Source organism: Octodon degus, unplaced genomic scaffold (genome assembly GCF_000260255.1).
Source record: "Octodon degus isolate 3935 unplaced genomic scaffold, OctDeg1.0 scaffold00140, whole genome shotgun sequence".
In the NCBI taxonomy this organism is placed as follows: Eukaryota; Metazoa; Chordata; class Mammalia; order Rodentia; family Octodontidae; genus Octodon; species Octodon degus.
The window spans coordinates 5,267,576-5,276,586 of record NW_004524716.1 but is presented as its reverse complement, the minus strand read 5'-3'; the positions used below and the strand labels follow the sequence as shown (position 1 = coordinate 5,276,586).

Below are 9,011 nucleotides of genomic sequence, written 5' to 3'. Positions count from 1 at the left end.
TATATAGTTACATTCTCTTAATGAATAGAAGGATTTGTTCTAATAGTGTTTGTAAATAGGATATCATGTCCGCATCTTGTACAGCAATTAACCACTATGAAGAATGTATGCAATGTGTTAATTATTGAAACTGTCCTACCAATTTGATTTGAAACTGTCTCATTGCTATTTATCAATAAAATTATGGGGGAAAAAACCCAAACCTAAATAAATTAACAAATCTTTTATTAGAAATACTCAATTTCCAGGGGCTGGAGAGATGGATCAGTGGATAAGCGCTTCCCTGACAAGTGTAAGGGCCTGAGTTCAATCCCCATTTGCGAAAAAAAAAAAAAAAAAAAAAAAAAAAAAAGAAAGGAAGAAAGAAAAGAAAAACTCAATTTCTAAAAGAATATTTTATTTTCCTAAAAAGTACAGTAATTATTAAAGCACTCCCTTTTCCTTCTATTCCACTGAACAGATTTTTAAGCGACAGAGTAAACACTAACTTTATTACAGAATCACAACAGGATGAAAGACGAAGAACATTCTGTTCTTTTTTAAGTTTTGAGACAGGGTCGCCCTGTGTACTCTTTTTTTTGGGGGGGGTACTAGGGATTGAACTCAGGACCCTGCGCTTGCCAGGCGTTTATTCTACTGAGCCATGCCCCCCCGCCCCCACGCCGTGTACTTTGGATTGGCCCTGAAATCACTATGTAGCCCAGGCTGGCCTTGAACTCACAGTGATCCTCCTGCCTCACGCTCCCAAATGCTGGGATTGAAGGCATATGCCAGCATGGCTGGCAGGAAGTGAATTTTTAATGTGTAGACAGGTATTTCAAACTTGAAGTTCACCGACCTCCTCAAGGGTTCTTGCAATCGAGCAAAGTAAAGGCATGCAATAATAGTGAACTGTATAAGACAGAATTTGAAGTGACATCAATCACATTTGTTCATGTAAATATATTCAAATGAGAGCAAGAAAATCTCAATTTGATGGAGACACTTTCATTTAATTTATAACAGTTAAAATAGAACTTCTGGGGCTGGAGAGATGGCTCAGTGGTCTAAAGCACCTACTTGAAACAAGCTTGGCAAAGCACAGGGACCGCGGTTCGATCCCCCAGCACCACATGCCAGCCAGCCCCGCCCCCTGGTGGGCTGAGCTGGCCACACACACACACAATAAATAAATGTAATAAATAAAAAATAAATAATTAAAAAAAAATAGAACTTCTTTGGAAACAAAAATTATTCTGCCTATGTTTCTGAAAACCATTTTACCTTAGCATATACACAAGTACTTCGAGAAGTCAAGATGCATGGCAAAAAAAAAAAAAAAATTTTTTTTTCTTTTCTTTTGTATTTTAGTGAAGGGTCTACAGGGTGTCCAAGGTCTCACTACTAGATCAGATTCATGGTGATCCGCCTGTTTACAGCCTCCCAAGAGCTAGGATTACAGGCCTGTGCCACTACTCCCAGTCTCAATGCCTGTCTCAGTACACCCAGGGGCAGGATCAGCATAGCAGGCCTGGGGAATTCCTGGCTCCTGAGCCACGCCTGCTTGCAGGTCACTGAGCTATCTGGCTGGCCCTTCTTCATACAAATTGTAATTAAACCAAATTCAACCATATTGCAACTAATGTTACTGTTGTGATGGACGTGAACTCATGCTATCGTTACTGTACTGTGACCCTCGAAAACTAACTCCATTGCCATACAAAGTTTGTTAATTCCATTTTAATCCTTACTCTGCAGGGTAGGGCTAGGGTTCAAGTCAACTTAGTACTCTTTCTCCCATACAGATACACTGTAAAATCTGACCCTCCACCCCCACCAAAAATATAGGGAAGAATGCATGAAAGAAAATGTCAATTTGCTAGGGTCAATTGAAGTGCAACACACATGACCTAAAATGGTAATTCAAAAGCAACATACTTAAGATTTAATTCTATGTGAACAAATAATTTGGTAGGCACTGGGAAGCCACAAGAGCTTTTGATTAGAGAAATAACATGATCCGGAACTCATGGCACACATAGGACAGAGTAGTGACAATGATAGAAGGTAAAAGGCCTCTGTGCTAATTACAACAGCAGCCTATAAACTAGGCAGTGGTAATAAAGACGAAGGGGAAGGGGCCTGCTAGGTGATGTATTAAGTTGACTCAAGAGCTATGTTACTTTTGAGGACTGAACCAGGGCTTTATGTACAGTAGGCAAGCATCCTATCTAGCACACATAGGTATGTACTATATTCCCAGCTCTTTTTATTTTTTGAGACAGGGTCTCACTATATTGACAGGCTGGTCCTGCCTCAGCTTTCCAAATAGCTGGGATTACAGGCATGTACTACCATGCCCAATGACTCACAGGTATTAAGCATGATTACCTGCAAGAATGGTAGAGTCACAAGAAAAGACTAGGTATAAGGGCTGGGGAGAAGTTGAGACTAGCTAAAGATAGTAAGTTTTAAGTGACATAGCAACACCCAGGAAGTAATTGGAAAAACAAATATCAGTAAGAGTAATCCACCTCTGTCCTCAAATTTAAAATCTGAAATTTGGTTGAAACCAGATTTAGATTTGGCAGTGCTTCCATCAGGTACTCTCCAAAGTTGTGAGAACAGATAAACTCTCAAGAAAGAGAAGATCAAAGGAAACCTTATCAATTAAAAGGCACACATTTTAATTTTGGGGTTTGTGTGTGTGTGAGACAGGGTCTCACGGTGCAGTTCAGGCTGAACTTGAGCTCACCATGTAGCCAGGCTGGCCTCAAACTCAAACACGAATTACCGGTGTTTGCCACCACACTGGTTTAAAAGCATAATTTTTAGGGCTGGCAAGATAGCTAAGGGGACTATAAGTGCCTGCTTAGGGAAGCGCAGGGGATCCCTGCACCCATGCTGGCCCTGCCCATGGGTGTCCTGAGCCAGCCACCTATGACCACCACGTATGCCTGTAAGCCCAGTGTTAGGGAAGCTGAAAACAGGAGGCTCACACTATGAGTGAAATCCTGTACCAAATATATTTTTTAAAAAGCATAATTTTTAAATGTTTCAAATAAAGCCATTTGAAATGTTAACACTGTGTTAAAACCTTTTTGACAAAATAATTTTTAAAGATATATTTACCTTGATATATTTAAATTTCTCCAAAAAGTCTTAATCATACACTGAAAACAAACCTTATCCTTCCTACTAAAACTATTTCTCTTTATAGACATATTCTAGACATTAAATTAAGAAAAGAATGATTAAAGGCCCAGTTGAGTTACTGCCACCTGAAACCATAGTGACAAAATACGCTGTTACTAAAAAAAAAAAAAAAACCAAAAAAACAAAAACCCACTAAAATAAGCTGTTACTATAACAGAAAGATCAAATGTTATCTCCTGATGGAAATACGCATCACTCCCTATGAATTATACTTGGCTTTTCCTTCCAGACCCATGTCAGTAATCAAACTTCAGCCAATGTAGCTACAAATTTACAAGGAATACAAGGGAGAAAGCAGGACCATGTTAATACTATACCATAGGAGCTGGGCAGTTGTGTACACCTGTCATCTCAGCAGTCTGGGAGGCTGAGGCAGAAGGACTGCAAATTTGAGCTCAGTTTGGCCAACTTAACAACTAAGTGAAACCTTATCTCAAAAAAGTTTGTAAAGAGGGTGTGTGGGGGTGCACTATGAAGGCCCTTTGTCCAATATCTAGTACTGCAAAAAGCAAAAGAACCTGTACCAGACACACATTCACGAAAATCCACAATGAAATTAAAGTATGACCTATTGCTTTTAACAAATAAATTATAACAATAAAGGATGAATCTTTAGAATATAAGGTTTAAGAAACATACCAAGCAGATGCAATGACCTTGTTTGGATCCCAAATCAAACCAATTATTTTATCTATTCTTTAATGTATTTTAATGTACAGGGTCTACAGGGCTTCACACTACACAAATTACAATCATAGTGATCCTCCTGTTTTCAGCCTCCAAAGTGCTGGGATTACAGGCATGTACCACCACGCCCAGGCTGGGGGGGCGGGGGGGGGGCTGGCACAGTGTGCCGGGGATCGAACCCCAGTCCCTGCGAAACCAATTATTTTAAAACAATTTACGAACAGAAAAATAAAGTTATAAAAATCTGAAGAGACTAAATGCTTCATGATGTTACTTTTTAAAGGTAGGATAATGATATTATGTGCAATATTTTCTTAAGACTGTTATCTTTCGGGGCTGGTGAGATGGCTCAGTGGTCTAAAGCACCTACTTAGAACAAGCTTAGCAAAGCACAGGGAGAGCGGTTCAATCCCCCAGCACCACATGCCAGCCAGCCTCGCCCCCTGGTGGGCTGAGCTGGCCACACACACACACACACACACACACACACAAAAAAAAAAAAAAAAAAAATAAAAAAAAAAAAAAAAAAAGAATGTTATCTTTCGGCCAGGCTTGTTGGCACCCCAGCACTTGGGATGCTGAGACAGGAGGATCACTGTGAGTTTAAGGCCAGCCTGAATTACATGGTGAGGCCTTGTCTGAGAGAGCTTTTAGATATATTGAAATATTAACAGATAAAGAAAATTGCATCTAGGATTTGTTTCATAATAATCAAATGTGGGCCAGAGATACAGCCCAGCAGCATAAGCACTTGCTTGGCAAGCACAAGGTCCTGAGTTCGATCACTGGTACCAAAAAAAGAAAGAAAATTAATACTCAAATGTGATAATCCTTATCTATTGGCAAAAGTAATTAGTAGTAGAGATGAAACATTAATAGCTCAACTCCTGTGCTTTGTAAATTTCCATATTAAACTGTTTAGGAAGGAAAAACACCACAAAATAGATGTCAGGAATGTTACCAGGTACAGCCAGATAGCTCAGGAGACTAAAGCGCCTGCTAGGCAGAGCAAAGTAGCCGTGGTTCCATCCCTGGCTTGGATGCCAGCCCTACCTCCAGGGCACCCTGAGACAGCAAGACTGAGCCTGGTGGCACAGGCCTGTAATCCCAGCACTTGGGAGGCTGAAAACAGGAGATCACTATGAGTCTGATCTGTGTACTGAGACCCTGTAGACCCTGCCCTAAATACATTTAACAAAAGGGGTAATGCTACCAACAGAATCAAAAGAAAGGAATGGAATGGTTTTGAATTTTTTCTCCAAGCTTTCCACACTGGGCTGCCCTATTCTAGACATAGGGCCAATGATTAAATGGAGACAAACTTCTACTTGTTCAAGCTAGAAACTTGGGTGATATCCCTAGTTTCTCTTGCTTCTCCACATCTCTTATATCTGACCCACCACTTAGTCCTGCTTCCCTTGTCTTCCATCCTACCACTGCCCAACTTTTCCAATACTCATCTCACACCACTCTCCAAAGTGCCTCTCCCTTTTAATCTACTCTCCAAAGTGCCTCTCCCTTTTAATCTACTCTCCAAAGTGCCTCTCCCTTTTAACCCACTCTTCATTATACACAGAATACTCCTAAAATATAAAGTTTGATCAGGTGATCTCCAGCTCCATTGGAAATTCTTTCAATCAGCTTCAAGAGTGGTCTTCTAAGCATTTTTTTTTTTTTTTTTTTTTTACCTAGCCTCTTCCCCAGTTTCTTCAAATGGCTGAAGACCCTCTCTCTCCTCACATTCTTTGTGACTCCTCTCTTTAGCTTTGGCAAAACCCTTTCAGTTCCTGCACTGTACCCAGCACTGAAAGTAGCTGTACTAATGTCTAAAATGCTTTTTCACCGATCTTCACTCTCTTGCCTATACCTACTTCCTATTCATCCTTCAAGTCTCAGGTTAAATAGCATTTCCTTAGAAAAGTCTACCGACGTTGCTTCTCTCCTAAACTGGGTGTCTACTCTCACCTCCACAAGTATTTGTTCCCACATTGCTCCACATTTGTCTGTGGAGGGTGCTTGTACTAACTACATATTTTATCTGTTTCCCAGTTAGACTATAAACTCCAGGAGGACAAGCGCGGAGATTTGTTTTTTGCTGAATTTTAAATCTCTCACAGTGCCTGACAGCCACAAAAAAATTGCTGAATATATACAATTCATAACTTTCTGAATGGCTCCTTCTTCCTAGTCCTAATATGCAACAAAAACAGGCACACAAGAATTTATACACTGGTCTGAATCCTCTATAGGAATGCATATTATGAAATGAACTGAAAACAGCTGGAATGAAGGACAGAATTTGGGATGTTGTTACTCTTAAAAAAATCTATTTCCAGTTATTCTTATTGATAACTTTATAGAGAAAACTCAGAAATGCTAATCTGACAAAACGGGAGTCAAAAGACACTGAGTTCTGGCCCAATCATTAACTTTTCATACCTTAGATATTAAGTCACAGTCTTTCCAGCCTCAGTTCCTCTCTGTAAAATAACAGAACCACCCAGCTAGTCTGGTAAATTCTCTTCAAAGCTAATATTATATTTAAAGGGTGAAAAGACATGGGAACTATTGATTCACTGATCAGGTAGCTTTAACCTATTTAAGTATCATCTTTTTTCCCCACTTTTAAATCTGTTTAAAGATGTAATAGTCCAGTATTTAAGCTTACCCTAAATCTGTAAAATCTATTCAGCTATAAAGCTCACAAGTGACATGCCTGTAATTCTAGCAGTAGGGAGGCTGAGGCAGGAGTATCAGAGTCCAAGCCTTTGTAGCCAGCCTAGCTACAAAGTGAGCTTAACATACGGCCGAACTGCTAACAAAACCTTGTCTCAAAGGCCCCTCCCCCCAAAAAAAACACCTCACAAAATGCTCCTCAGACTATTAGCTCATATAATTCAACAGAGCTACTGCAATCTGACACAGGGTGTATTTAAACCCCAAATAAATTACTGAAGTATATTCAATTTGGGTTTAAATTTAAAAGTTTATTGTCTGTTTAAGGCCTTTATTTCTTTACCATTTCTATGACAATCTGAAGGCAAAATTGTACCTCAGGGTTTAAGACCTGGGCTTATGACTGGGCATAGTGACGCCTGCCTGTAATCCCAGCTCTTGGAAGGCTGTAAACAGATGATCACTATGAGTCCAATCTAGTAGTGAGAGCCTCAACACCCTGTAGACCCTTCCCTAAAAAACACAAAAAAGACTTGTGCTTATGGCCGTTACTTAACACCTAATAAGATATTGTGTCTATTTCACTTCATTGGGCTAGTAGCCGAGATAAAATTGTTTATTAACAGCCTAATTCCTTTCTACAATCTTCCAAGCTCTCCCACAATCCAGAGTTCATCCTATCACAAAATGCCAGTACATTTCCCACTTGGTTTATCAGGAAGGTGAGATGTACACATTTTATTTCGAAACCAGAACAATTTTTAAAACATTGCTAAACTCATTAATAGTAAAGAAGCCTGTAAACATTTTTTTTTTTAATCAGTAGACACCCAGTTTATTATTATCAGCCACTGGAAACCCGAAGAAAGACTCTAGTAGTAGCACGTGTGTTCTGGTGTAGACTGATTACAAATTAGTGTGTTTTTTTTTTTTCAACAAGTGCCTGCCGTACAAAATACGTCACGACAAAGAAACTAAATGTTAAAATGCACGAGAAAAAAAAATGTATTTGGAACAAGCCTGCCTCTGCCCATCCCCAAGGCTATCCTTCCGACCAGCTCAAGCCCCTGCGCGGGAGGCGCCTGAGCAGCCACAGGTTGCACGACGAGGCACCCCCCACCCCCACCCCGGGGCACAGTCTCAGAGGCTGCGGGTCGGCTGGTCCCCTCCGCCGCCAAGTCCCTCCGAGCCCTACAGTGTCGCTCGGCCGCGAGCAATGCAGCGCCGCGGAGCACTCTCACAAGTCATCAGGTGGGACGAGGATTGGCAGGGACGGCGGCGGGGCGGGCTTGCCGCTTGCCACGAGTCCGAACTCCCGCCCGAGTCCCTCACCTCCGGCAGGCGGAGCAGGAGTCCCGAGGCACCACGTGAATCGGCCCCACGTCGCCGCTTCTCGCAGGCCAAAGCATCTCCCAGAGAGTCCACTTAAGATGAGAGGCCACCTCCCCAAGGTCACCGGGTACCATGACCCGACTCCTGAGCCGGGTCAGCAGCCGACACCTGACCGGGGCTCGCCGTGCGGCTGCGAAAGTCGAGTCGCTGACCCCGGCGCCTAAAGGTCCCTTCCCCGCGGCCAGGATGCCCTCTGTTAGAAAGCCGCCCTCCCCGAGACTGAGGTCCCCAGCACCCTGGAAGGTCCCTCAGCCCCATTGAGGCAGCGTGGGCGCCAGGGGGTACGCGCCGAGTGCCGCCGGCTGAGACCCAACTAACCGTTAAGCACGCGGCTCGACGAGCCGGGCGTGTGAGTGACGCACGCGGCGAGCAAGCAAGGGGTTCCTCCGGCCCCAAGGCCCGGCTCGTGTCCTTCTCCTGCCGCCTAGTCCGCTCGCGCGAGCACCCACGCTAGAGGTTAGTCACGTCGCAGCTCGCCACTTTGTCTGGCGCGGCCGGCGCTGCCGCCTTATAACCCGCGCGGGGGGGGGGCCGGAGCATGCGCACAGGGGGCGGAGTCGGCCCGCCCGCCGGCCGCCGCCCCCTCCCCGCCATACCTACACCCAGCAGCGGCTCGCACCTCCAAGGGCTCGCGGCTGCGCGCGCCCGCGCCCCCTCCCCGCCACGTGACCCGCGGCGCGCGCTCAGCCCCGGGGACCCAGTTCCTTCGGCTTCTTCTGTCAGCCCGCGCCTATTCTGAGAGGGTAGCGGCCAGCTACGCGCGTCCGGGACGACAGCGCCCCCTTCACGCGTGTTTCAGGCGGAGAACCCGGGAAAGCGGCACGAGGGCCCGGCGCCGAGCCGCGAGGGGACAGGCGCGCCGAGCAGCCGCAGAGCGAGTGGAAGAGGAGGGACCGGGCAGCGTTTGAATGGACGCGGTGCAGCCGCTCGCGAAAAGGCGGCCAGGGGCCGGCGCCAGAGAGCCTGGCAGCGGACCATGATGCCCTGGATGCCAGTCTTGGCCTGGCCCTCGAGTTCCGCGAGCTCGGGAGATTACTCAAACCCTCGGAGCCAATTTCCGC

At 44.5% G+C, this 9,011-nt stretch overlaps 1 protein-coding gene across 2 annotated transcripts in view; it reads right to left on the bottom strand.

Moving 5' to 3' along the window:
- Slc16a1 (solute carrier family 16 member 1) overlaps nt 1–8,447 on the bottom strand; it is a 30,292-nt gene extending 21,845 nt beyond the window's left edge. The window contains exon 1 of one of the 2 annotated variants that reach the window (XM_004641702.2): nt 8,269–8,447. The gene's annotated coding sequence lies outside the window, so the exon portion shown is untranslated. Of the gene's footprint in view, nt 1–4,637; nt 4,656–8,268 lie in introns of those variants that run through there. The other variant, XM_023701746.1, reaches the window with a different exon arrangement.
- Between the last annotated feature and the right edge of the window lie 564 nt (nt 8,448–9,011).